This window comes from Lepus europaeus, chromosome 3 (genome assembly GCF_033115175.1).
Source record: "Lepus europaeus isolate LE1 chromosome 3, mLepTim1.pri, whole genome shotgun sequence".
NCBI classification, from domain to species: domain Eukaryota; kingdom Metazoa; phylum Chordata; class Mammalia; order Lagomorpha; family Leporidae; genus Lepus; species Lepus europaeus.
Window position 1 is genome coordinate 24,945,229 of NC_084829.1, and position 12,020 is coordinate 24,957,248.

The 12,020-nt window shown below is 41.3% G+C and overlaps 1 protein-coding gene across 3 annotated transcripts in view; it reads left to right on the forward strand.

Moving 5' to 3' along the window:
• DEK (DEK proto-oncogene) overlaps positions 1-12,020 on the forward strand; it is a 40,012-nt gene that overhangs the window by 18,713 nt on the left and 9,279 nt on the right. The gene's annotated exons all lie outside the window — the stretch shown is intronic.

The window sequence follows — 12,020 nt, forward strand, 5'->3', positions numbered from 1 at the left end:
CTAAGTGGAAGGAATTGGTATCCTGAACATAGGAACAAATTCTTTGTAGTTTATTAATATTTTATAATTTATGTGGACCATTTTATTCTTTATAGCCAAAGAAACCCCAAGAGGCTTAATGACCAGCATGTATTTTCTTTTATTTTTAAGATTTATTTTTTTTGTTTTTATTTGAAAGGCAGAGATCTTCTGTCTGCTGGTTCAATTCCCACATGCCCATCTGCAACAGCCAGGGCTAGGCCAGGCTAAAGACAGGAATCAGAACTCAGTCCAGGTCTCCCAGATGGGTGGCAGGAACCCAATTGCTTTGGCCATCAGTTTCTGTCTCTTAAGGAATGCTTTAGCAGGAAGCTGGAGTTTAGCAGAGCAGGGACTCAAACCCACATACTCTAATATTGGATGCAGCTGTCTAAAGTAGGGTCTTTTTGATTTATTTGAAAGAGTTACACAGAGAGTGGGAGAGGCAGAAAGAGAGGGCTTGCATTTGCTGGCTCACTCCCCAATTGGCCGCAACAAGCTGGAGCTGTGCCAGTCTGAAGCAAGGAGCCAGGAGTGTCTTCTGGATCTCCACATGGGTGCAGGGGCCCAAGGACTTGGGCCATCTTCCACTGCTTTCCAGGCCACAGCAGAGAGCTGGATTGGAAGTGGAGCAGCTGGGACTCAGACCAGCGCCCATATAGGATGCCGGCACTGCAGGCAGTGCTTAACCCACTGCTGCACAGCGCCAGCCCCTAAAGTAGGATCTTAACTGCTGTGCCACAAATGCCTGCTTCTCATGCTTGTTTTAATGTCAAATTTTATAAAGACTTCTGTAAAGTGAAGTGTGAAATGCTTCATAATTAAGAAAAATTGTTACAAATATAGCACATGACTATCAATGTATTTCTCACAATAAGAAATATATATATATATATATATTTTTGACAGAGTTAGTGAGAGAGACAGAGAGAAAGGTCTTCCTTCTGTTGGTTCACCCCCCAAATGGCCGCTATGGCCGGCACGCTGCACCGATCCGAAGCCGGGAGTCAGGTGCTTCCTCCTGGTCTCCCATGCAGGTGCAGGGCCCAAGCACTTGGGCCATCCTCCACTGCCTTCCTGGGCCACAGCAGAGAGCTGGACTGGAAGAGGAGCAACCGGGACAGAATCCTACGCCCCAACCGGGACTAGAACCCAGGGTGCCGGCGCCGCAGGTGGAGGATTAGCCAAGTGAGCCATGGCGCCGGCTAAGGAATATATATTTAAGATACAATGTGAGCACTAAGATTTTTATGAATTAGATGCCTGGATAAAAAACATTGTTCATGTGTACATAAATGGGGTGTTCAAAAAGTTCATGGAGAAGGAAAAACCATGAATTTAGTTTAAACTAAAACTTACCTTTTAATACCTTTTCTTTTTTTTAAGATTTATTTATTTATTTGAAAGGAGAAGTGGGGGTGGAGGGTCTTCCATTTGCTGGTTCACTCCCTAATTGGCTGCAATGGCCAGAGCTGCGCTGATCCGAAGTCAGGAGCTTCTTCCAGGTCTCCCACGTGTGGGTGCAAGGGCCCAAGGACTTAGGCCATCTTCTTCCACTTTCCCAGGCCATAACAGAGCTGGATAAGAAGTGGAGCAGCTGGGACTAGAACCAGCGTCCATATGGGATGCCAGCACTGTAGACGGCGGCTTTACCCACTGTTCCACAGTACCGGCCCCTTTAATACTGTTTTTCCATGACCCTTTTTGAAGTACCTTCTGTGTAATAGTGACAATTTTAAAGTAATAGTATTCCTCATTCAATAAATATTTGGTTATTTACTATCTGTGTTATTTACTATTTTGAAGACTTTTGTTGTTTTGTTTCCTAAGCTTTTTTTTTTTTTTAAGCATAAAAAGTTGTCACAGAATATAAATTGGTTAAGTTTTCTTTCATGGAGACATCACCATTACAACCATGGGCTTTGGAACCTGGATTTAGAGCCCACCTCTACCTTGGATTATTACTGTATGACCTTGGGCTGGTGCCCAGCATTGTGATGTAGCAGGTTAAGCTTCCAGCAATGCCAGCATCTCTTACGGGCTCCTGTCCATGTCTTGGGTGCTCCACTTCTAGTCTAGTTTCCTGTTAATGTGCCTGAGAAAGCAGTGGAAGATGGCCCAAGTGCTTGGGCCCCTGCACCCATGTGGGAGACCAAGAAGAAGCTCCTGGCCCAGCCCCAGCTGTTGCGGCCATTTGGGGAGTAAACCTGCAGATGGAAGATATCTTTCACATTGAAAGGCAGAGTTCCAGAGAGGGGGTGGGGAGAGACACACACACAGAGAGAAACAGAGACCTTCCATCCACTGGTTCATTCCCTCAATAGTTGGGCCTGGGCCAGGTTGAACCCGGGAACTTCTGCTGGTTCTCCCACATGGGTTCAGCGATCCAAGCACTTGGGCAGTCCTCTGCTGCTTTCCCAGGGAGCCAGATCAGATGTGGAGCAGCTGGGACTTGAACTGGTGTCCACATGGAATGTTGGCATTGCAGGTGGAGGCTTAACCTGCTATGCCACAATGCCGGCCCAGCTTCTTGGGCTTAGATTTTAGTTCTTAGAATAAATAACTATAGGCTGGCGCCATGGCTTAACAGGCTAATCCTCCGCCTTGCAGCACTTGCACACCGGGTTCTAGTCCCGGTTGGGGCGCCGGATTCTATCCCGGTTGCCCCTCTTCCAGGCCAGCTCTCTGCTATGGCCCGGGAAGGCAGTGGAGGATGGCCCAAGTCCTTGGGCCCTGCACCCGCATGGGAGACCAGGAGAAGCACCTGGCTCCTGGCTTCGGATCAGCGTGATGCGCCGGCCGCAGAGGCCATTGGAGGGTGAACCAACGGCAAAAAGGAAGACCTCTCTCTCTGTCTCTCTCACTATCCACTCTGCCTGTCAAAAAAAAAAAAAAAGAATAACTATAAAACTTCGGTAGATTAATTTTACTTTTTCCAGTTACTTCTATAAACTGGGGGCTTTGGACTATAATCTATAGTCCAAATATAATCTGTAATAATTGTTAGTCATAAATTTTGTGCAGAAATCCAGTTCAAATTCTGTTTTTCACTAAAGCAAAGTATATGAGTTTGAATATTATTCACTGGCCTGCTAGATTTTATAATCAACTTTAGTTGTGGGGAAGAGTAGGAACATAATTAGTAACTCAATTCATTATATTTGAAATGAAAGCTCTGAAATCCACATGGTTAACAGAATGGCAGTTCTTAAAAAGTTTCGCAAAAATTTACTATACTGATAATTCCTAAAACATTTACGGATTTTCTATCCCTGTACCTGTTTCTGTGATGCATAGTGACTAATTTATGATAATTTTGTGATTCTTTTCCTTGGATTGAACTCAACAGGATGCTCTTCCTGAAGGTGCCTTAGTAATTTCTTTATGAAAGAGCCATTCTGAATTCCCTTACTAGCTTGGCTCTTACTCACTGGCTTCTTAGAGTAGTAGAAAAGAACAATTGAGAACTAGGAAGCACCTGGCAGGTGAAATTTCTTTAAGAGAATAGGGAAATAAGTAGGTTTAGATATTTTATATTATTCTGAAAATCAGATTGTTTTCATATTGGATTAACACCTTTAGGGGAAGTGACTTAAATGAGACAGATTAAGCCATGTTTTGTCATGCTGTTCATAGGTGTTAACCTGAAGCACCGAGAAAAGACTACAGATGGTGTCCTTTAGAGAAAGTAGTTGTAATAGTCTTTTAGACCGTTAATTGGTTACTTTGTACTGTTTCTTTATCTTAACCTTATACCTCTTTTTTTTTCCTATTTTTATAGCATCTTATTTTAGAAAAGTTATAAAACCTTGGATTTTTTTTTTTTTTGAGATGCATTTATTTATTTTGAAAGTCAGAGGGAGAGACAGATCTCCCATCTACTAGTGCACAGAGGGTCACCACAGCTAGTGCTGGGCTGGGATGAAGGCAGGAGCTTTATCTACATTTCTTTCATGGGTGGTGGGGACCCAAACACTTGGATTATCTTCCACAGCTGGCTCAGAAATGGAGCAGCTGAGACATATACTGGCGCCCATATGGGATACTGGTGTCACAGGCAAAGGCTTTACCAACGATTTCACAATGCCAGCCCGAACTTTGTGAATTTTTATGAATATTTAGGATTTATCTCGGTGTTCTCATATTGAAATGTTTCCCGCCTTTTTTTCCCTGGAAAGGATACCTTTTATCAGAGATCTCCTTGTATATAACATTTACAAAAAACATTTTTAAAGATTTATTTATTTGAGAGGCAGAGTTACAGATAAAGAGGAAGAAAGAGAGGTTTTCCTTCCGCTGGTTCACTTCTCAAATGGCTACAATGGCTGGAAATGGGCTGATCCAAAGCCAGGAGCCAGGAGCCAGGAGCTACTTCCGGTTTCCCACATGGGTGCAGGAGCCTAAGCATTTGGGCTTTCATTCCATTGCTTTCCCAGACAACAAGCAGAGAGCTGGAGCGGAAGAGAAGCAGTCAGGACACAAACTAATGTCCATATGGGATGCCAGTGCTGCTGGTGGAGGCTTAGTCCACTATGCTACAGCACCAGCCCAGAGATTTTTGTTGCATGGCCATCTAGTTGCAAGGGAAGCTGTGAGAGCCACATGCTAGCTTTCTTGCCTTAATGAAAGGAAAGCAGATCAAAAGTGAGTTGTCCTACAGTGTTTACCAAATCAGGTACTTCTGTTAGAATTTTTGATAAACTATTTGAATCATTTGAGGGGTTGGTAGTGGTAGGTGTGACTATTTTGTTCTTTTTTAAAAAATCACATAACTTGAACAGAGGTATTAACAAAATCTTTCAAATTTTGTGGGAAGGCAAAGTTGAAACAACATATAGATTTTATAAAATTATGACTTGCACATTCTTTTCTCTTGGCATTCTGTGTTTCCTCAGCCAAGTTGTTAAAAGAATAGTGTATTTTAAGCTAATTTTTATTTTGTTCATCTGTTCACGCAGTACATCCTTTCTGCTGTGAGGACAGAGTTCTGGCTCTGACAGGCGTTTCTTTTTTGGAGACCCTCCTTCAAGAGCCCAGCTGCCTATAAAAGATAGGTAAGCCATACTCTCCCAAGATTTTTTTTTATTTGCCTTCCTCCATAAAAGTACTAGTGTCATTCCTGTGACCTGTACCCTTATGGTTATCAGAGACATGGAAAATCACCTTCAAACTTTTGGAAATTTATATCTTGAAATTTTGGATTATAGTACATTGTACTAGCTGAAATTAAAGTCAGCTGTCATTTTTAATCCATTCCCCTTTAGTTTATCGGAATGTCTAAAATAGATGATAGTCCTGATCGAACCACTTGCAACATATTCAGAAATAGCAAACCAAAATCTTTAAAAATAGATGCCATAACAATTTGAAAGCTAGATTTTTCTTTTTTTTTTTTTATTTCTTTTTATTAAAAGACTTAGTCTTGGCTCCTATTTGATTAAATAACAAAGATGCTCACTGTCTCTCACACCTTCAACATTTTTACTTTACAATGCCATATAATTTTTTAAAGTAAAGGTTTCTGACTATTTAAAAAGAGATTTAAAATGGGGCCAGTACTTGATTTCTAATGTAACCATTTTTTGATTGCTCAAGTCAATAGGGTGTATGCGAAGTTGGGGTTACAGATGATAACTTTCTACCCAAATGCCACTTGATACTTAATTACAGGATTTCAAAAGGAGACTGTATGTTGTGAAATGGGAGAAATAGAAGTACCACCAATTGTAGTTAACCTTAAATGGAGAGGAAAGTTGGACATATGAATAAAGAAACGTGGGGAGTGGGGAAGGCAGGGTGCTTTTGGCAAACACACTTTGCAGTTAGTATGACCAGAAGTAAAGCAAAAAGAACCAAAAGACCATAGAGCACCTCTGTGGTTGGTCTTAGTTGTGACTCATGCAACCTTTTGGGGGTTGGTGAATCATTCTCTATCATACAAATGATTCTTAGTCTATACCTGAGCATTTTGCAAAGTAAGAAAAAACAAACTAAAAAGAGACATGTACCCTGTTTTACAGGAACTGATAGTCTACCTGAGGAGGAATACCACTTATTCAGTAGTCATTTATTAGATCAGACATGGAAGAAACTATTGGGAATCTTCCATGTGCCATGCATTCCCATCTTACATCTCATTCAGTTTTGAGAGATAAGGAGTATAGCCTCCTTTTTGTGCCTGAGAATATAATAAATATATAATCTTTCAAAATAGTTTCTCTGTATTAGTCTTTCTACATATCTTAGTTCATAAAATTGTCTTCAGAGTTCTCCCAACAGAAGTAATTTAGATAAAAATCTAATTCTAAGCAATAGCTTTACAGAAGTAAATGAGTAAATCCACTTGTGTTTATCAAAACTTAAGACCAAAACTTGAGGCATTATCTTGTTGATTGCTTTATATGGTTATATCTCCAAGCATTCATAATCTGGTCTAGAAATTGATAAACTGGTCTGTACACCAGATCCAGCCTAAGGCTTGTTTTTATATTGCCTAAAAGCTGAGAATGGTTTTTCCATTTTTAAATGATTGTAAAAAAGAAAAATATCCCAAAATGAATATGCAACCAAAAATGTTGTAGCTAGCAAAGCCAAAAATATTTACTATCCAGCACTTTAAAGGAACAGCTTGGCCACAGATCTAGACTAAAAATGGATTTCTTATTTTAGATGGCATAGCTAGATGAGCCAGCTGGGGAGCCTCAAAAAATATCTTAAGTGCCCAGGCCCATTGTTCATGATTTGATATATAGTGGTCTTTGTTTTTTTTCTTCCTCTTAAATGTAAAATATATGTAGGTAAGTTGTACCAGAAGAAGGTGAAATGGAAAAAAAAAAACAAGAAATTTGGCTGCTATTAATAGAAAAATCTTTGTCTTAGCAAGTGGATTAATTTTAGTGAAAAAGAGCCTCAGTGTTATTTCAACAAATCTTTAAAGGTCATCTAGCCCCCAGGTATCTTTTCCCATCTTACTTTTTCATATAATTACAAAGAAACTAAATGCAAGTTGTTGTGCTTTGTGTTGCTAAGTGTCTACCTTTAAGCAATTCAGCTTAGTTGGTATGAGGAGAGAGGTCAAAGATTAGAAAGGAAAAAGTATAGAATACAACGGAAGCAAAAATAAGAGGTATGAACAGGTAGAAGTTCAGAGGAGGGAATATTTGCCCCTTTTTGTGGATCCTGGTACAGACACTTTAGAGACAAGGTAAAAGGTTGAGCCTTGACGGAAAAACAGAGAAGTTGGCATCACAAAAAAAAAGGGGGGGGAAATTATGGTTGTATTACACTAAGAGTCATCTTAGCTTTGTATGTATATAATAACTATTCTAAATAAAGAATTCTAGAGCCAGTGCAGTTTGGAGGATAAGGTCAGAATTGGTTTTCTTTGTTGAGGTTCTGTATTTTCTGCCAGCATTTTTATTTCCTTGTTACCATTAGTAACATTTGTATGCAATGGGAACAGATAGGCATTTAACAGTATGATAAGTAGGTTTATGGCATCACCTGGATTTTTTTTTTAAGATTATTTATTTGAAAGGCAGAATTACAGAGAGAGAGGTCTTCCATTTGCTGATTCACTCCCCAGATGGCCACAATGGCCAGAGCTGCACCAGTCTGAAGCTAGGAGCCAGGAGCCTATTCTGAGTCTCCCATGCGGGTGCAGGGGCCCAAGATCTTGGGCCATCTTCTACTGCTTTCTGAGGCCTCAGCAGAGCTGGATCAGAAGTGGAATAGCTGGGACTTGAACCAGCGCCCGTATGGGATGCCGGCACTGCAGGCAGCAGCTTTCCCTGCTACGCCACAGTGCTGGCCCTAGATTATTAATTATTAATTGAATGGTTTCAACATAGACACACTGGACCTAATCAAAGGTTTTGCTTCTTGTTAGCTGTAAGGTTTTGGCTCACTTAAAACTGTGCCCTATTTGTAATGAGATAAACAATTTGATTTTTGTCTGAGGTCACATCATTTTTTCCGTTTTTGAATTTTATATATTTGAAAGAGACATAGATTTCCCATCTGCTGGTCCAACTGCCAGCAATAGCCAGTGCTGGGCTGGGCTAAAGCCTGGAGCCAGAACTCAATTCAAATCTCCCACAAGGGTGACAGAGACCCAACCACCCATGCTGCTTGGGTACACGTTAGCAGGAAGCTGGAATGGAGATTGGAGCTTGGACACGATCCCAGGCAATGTGATATAAGTGTCCCCAATGTCAGTCAAACACTTGCTTCGGTTTTGTTTTTTTAGCTCACGAGATCATGTGTGTACAGTGCTATACAATTGCATTTTCCTCTTAATTACTTTTTTAATACAACCTGGGTTGAGTATAGGTCAGCTAGGTCCTATAAATAATATAGAGGTGAACATGATAAATATTAAAGTGGCTACTGTAAGGCAAACACTCCTAGTAGTTGGAGTTAGATAGAACTAAATAGGTAATTCGTGATGTCACAGAGATTGTCAGATTGCCCTTAGGCTTGCAGTGTAGTTGGAAAACAGACTTGTAAATAACTTGTTTAATAGATGCATGTGTATTAAATGCCTGTTTTCTTTGCTGTTTTCTCTGAATTGACTCATTTATCCTCACAGCAACTCTACAGAGGTGGTGGCCAAAATTCATCAAACCTCCGGTGCCTGTAAAAGCACCATGTTTGTGTAAAATAATACCCCAATGTCGGAGATACAAAATTGATGGGAAAGTCAGTAAAGTGATCGTAACATTACTCCTCCATGTTTACAGACGAGGAAACAGGCAGAGGAGGGTCTGTGACTTGCCTGAGAATGCACAGGTAGTGGTGCAGTCAGGAGTTGAACCAGGAAGTTTGGCTTTTTTTTTTTGAAGAAAGGTAAAGTTGGAGATGTTCTATTTGCTGGTTCACTCCACAAATGGCTGCAATGGCCTGGGCTGAACCAGGCTTAAGTCAGGAGCCTGGAACTGTCCAGATCTCCTAACTTTGGGTGGCAGGAGCCCAAATACTTGGGCCCAAATACTGGATGAGAAATAGAGCAGCTGGGACTTGAACCAGTACATATATGGGATGCTGGCACCCTTAAGTAGCAGCTTAACCCATTGTGCCACATCCAACTCTAGGAAGTTTAACTTCAAAGTCTTCAGAATTCAGTTTCAGGGGCCAGTGCTGTGGTGTAGTGGGTAAAGCCACTGTCTGCAGTGCCCGCCTTCTGTTGGTTCACTCTCCAGATGGCAGCAACGGCTGGAGCTGTGCCAATCCAAAGCCAGGAGCCAGGTACTTCTTCCTGGTCTCCCATGTGGGTGCAGGGGCCCAGGCACTTGGGCCATCTTTTACTGCTCTCCCAGGCCATAGCAGAGAGCTGGATTGGAAGTGGAGCAGCCAGGACCAGAACTGGCACCCATATGGTATGCCGGTGCTACAGGCCGGGACTTTAACCCACTGCGCTACAGTGCCGGCCCTGGGATTTATTTGAGAGGCAGAGTTCTTCCCACCCACTGGATCACTCCCAAAATGGCTGCAATGGCCTGAGCTGGGCCGATCTGAAGCCAGGAGCTAGGAACTACTTCCAGGTTTCCCACGCTGGTGCAGGGACCCAAGCACTTGGGCCATCCTCCACTGCTTTTCCAGGCCCCTGGCAGAGAGCTGGATTGGAAGAGAAGCAGCCAGAACTCAAAACGGCGCTCATATGGAATGTTGACGATGCAGGTGGAGGCTTAACCTATTACACCACAGTGCCTGCCCTAAAGTAGGGATTAATGGATTACAAACCAGGTATTGTGGGAATATGAATTAATCAAATTGATATTGTGAAAGATTTACAGGAGGTTATTGTTAAGCTGTGTTAAGGGTCATGAGAGAGATTTTCTTCAGTAGAGGAGGGGGTCGGAAGTAGTGAAGCTATGAAATTTGGCATGACATAAAATGGACATGGTTTAACTTGCTTTCTCCACTTTCTGGGTTTCCCTTTTCCATTACCTCTAAGTACTGATTACCTGTTTGCCTTAGTTTGTTCAGCTTTATCTCGTAACCCAGGTCAGCACTAATCAGGCTAAAAGGCCTAGTTTACTGAATTCCTACCTAAAGTTTGTCACAGACAAATTCACAGCTGCTTACTAAAGATAAGTGAAATCCGAATAAATAATATAACTTGTTATTACAGGGATTTGGATATTAGTGGGTTATCTACCATAATATAATAAGCATGATGTATCATGGTTAGTTAATATTAACATCACTGATTTTGTCGTGATAGTTTTATAATTTCTGTGCTTCATATCTTCTTTGCTTTTTATTTTTATTTTTTTATTTATTGGAGAGGCAGACATACAGAGAACTCCAACAACTGGTGTACTCTTCTGATACCTCCAGTAGCTCGGGCTGGACCAGGCCAAAGCTGGGAGCTGGTAATTCAATCAGCATATCCTAAAAGTAGAAGGATCTGATTACTTGAGCCATCACTTGCTGCCTCCCAGGTACACATTAGCAGCGAGATGAAATTAGCAGCAAAGCTGGGACTAAATCCCAGGTACTTTTATGGGATGTGGACATCTCAAGCTGTATCTTAACTGCTAGACCAGAAGCCCACCTCCTGCCCTGCTTTTCAGAAACACTTAGGAACTTCTAGTGTCAGAGGAAGCTGCCTTTATATAATAAAAGAACTTCCCACTTAACAAAAGGAAACACTCATAGTAATACTATGAGTATTAGTATGAGTAATACTATGAGTATTAACTCATAGTAATACTAGGTAATATTTATTATTTCCTGTGTGCTAGGCACCATTAATTCTGGCTGTATCTTCAGCCTGGCCCAGCCTTGGCTATTGTAGGCAAATGGGACTGCCTCTCAAATACATTATCTTTTTTTAAAAAAATTATATATTAATGCATTCATTCCCATATAACCATAGGTAACTATTGTTTTCTTTATATTGTAGATGAGGGAACTAGGTTGCAAGACATCTTGGGCTGGAATTTGAAACTAGGTTAACTTGCCTCAAGACCCAACACCTGTACTATCACGTGTCATCTTCCTTTCTTTTCTTAATTACTTTTTTAAAATTTACATATTTAAAATCACAATTAGAGACATAGCTCCAGCTGCTGGTCCACTCTCCAGATGACCGCATTAGCCTGGGCTGGGCTAGGAGCTCCATCCAGGCCTCCCCCTTGGGCAGCAGAGGCCCAATCACCTGAGCCATCCACCGTTGCTTTTCGAAGATCATTAACAGGAAACTGGAATGAAAGTGGAGCTGCTGGGACACGAAACAGCACCCATAAATGATGCCAGCCCTGCAGGTGGCGGCTTTACCCACTATACCATAACATCAACCTGAAGCATATCTTTTTGTAGTGCTTAGGTAATATGGTTTCATTTCTTAGGAATTTTGTTACTAGATAACAGAAAGGCTAGTTGTCCATTTAGAAAAACTGTAGAACATATGCCTTTTAAAAGATGATGTTACAAATAGAAATTAATTACCTATTTTAAAATGAAATTTCATGGAGTTTACTTGATCTGTATTTATCACTGCAAAAGTTTTTGCTCTGTCAAACTATTAAAGCTCTCAATTTACAGGTCTAAAATTGGTGCCATATTGTGTATACCTTTTAAAATTTTAATGACAGGCCAGTGCTGTGGCGAAGCGGGTGAAATGTGCTGCCTGCCAGCATCCCATATGGGTACCAGTTCAAGTCCTAGCTGCTGAATTTCTGATCCATCCAGCTCTCTGCTATGGCCTAGGAAAGCAGTAGAGGGATAGCCCAGGTCCTTTGGCCTCTGCACCTGTGTGGGAGTCTAGGAAGAAGCTCCTAGCTCTTGTCTTCAGATTGGCCCAGCTGCAGCTATTGCAGCCATTTAGGGAATGAACCACTGGATGGAAGACTGACTCTCTCTCTCTTTCTTTCTGCCTCTGGTTCTCTAATTCTCTGCTTTTCAAATCAATAAATCTTAAAATAATTTTTTGATGACAGGGTTTAAAAGACTCGATAATTTTAATTATTGAATGTGAATGGGGACCAAATAATGCT